This window comes from Asparagus officinalis, chromosome 1 (assembly GCF_001876935.1).
Source record: "Asparagus officinalis chromosome 1, Aspof.V1, whole genome shotgun sequence".
Classification (NCBI taxonomy): Eukaryota; Viridiplantae; Streptophyta; class Magnoliopsida; order Asparagales; family Asparagaceae; genus Asparagus; species Asparagus officinalis.
In genome coordinates this window covers 90,257,492-90,258,163 of record NC_033794.1, presented here as the reverse complement: position 1 = coordinate 90,258,163, position 672 = coordinate 90,257,492, and the positions used below count along the sequence as shown (strand labels likewise).

General features: G+C 29.2%; 1 long non-coding RNA gene across 1 annotated transcript in view; it reads right to left on the bottom strand.

The window, feature by feature from the left end:
* The window catches only part of LOC109843191, a 5,505-nt gene continuing 5,099 nt past the window's right edge, over positions 267-672 (bottom strand). The window contains exon 4 of the long non-coding RNA XR_002247571.1: positions 267-503. This is a non-coding gene — a long non-coding RNA (uncharacterized LOC109843191). The remainder of the gene's footprint in view (positions 504-672) is intronic.

The following is a 672-nucleotide window of genomic DNA, read 5'->3' as shown; positions in this document are numbered from 1 at the left end:
ATTCCATCTAGAATGTTTTATAACAACTTAGACGGAATTCTCATCCAGAATGTATTCTTGACAGAATTTTCGTTTGGGATGATTTCATTCTTTAAGAAAAATTTTAAATTTTCATCCCCCCTAAAAATATAATTAATATCATCTGCGATATCATTTTCACATCTAATAAATCTCATATAAATGAATATACATTCGAACAAATTCCGTTAATCAATGTACAATACATACCAATCAATACTTATTCCATTCCAGTGCCAAATCCAACCAATATACATTGTATTCCAAAGATCAAACACAAACGAAAAATCCATTTTCCACAATACAGATGTCCAAACTCCACACAATAACTTATAATCAAAATAAACATCCTAGGTCACAATAAAGAAACATCAAACACATAGATTGTCGCATAAAATATCATGTTTCCCCTACAAATAATAATATCGTCTAATACATAATACTAGTACTCCAATTGCACGTGATGCGTGCATGATCCCGTCCACCTGTGAAAAAAAATTCAAGCATATAAATGAATGTTGATATAAATGAAAATATTTAAAAATTTGAAATATTAAAATTATAGGGGTTTTTAGGGTATATCCTCCACATTGATGATATTTCTAAATCTGCCCACCAAATCATTATAATTCTAAATTTACCCCTCAAATTGCT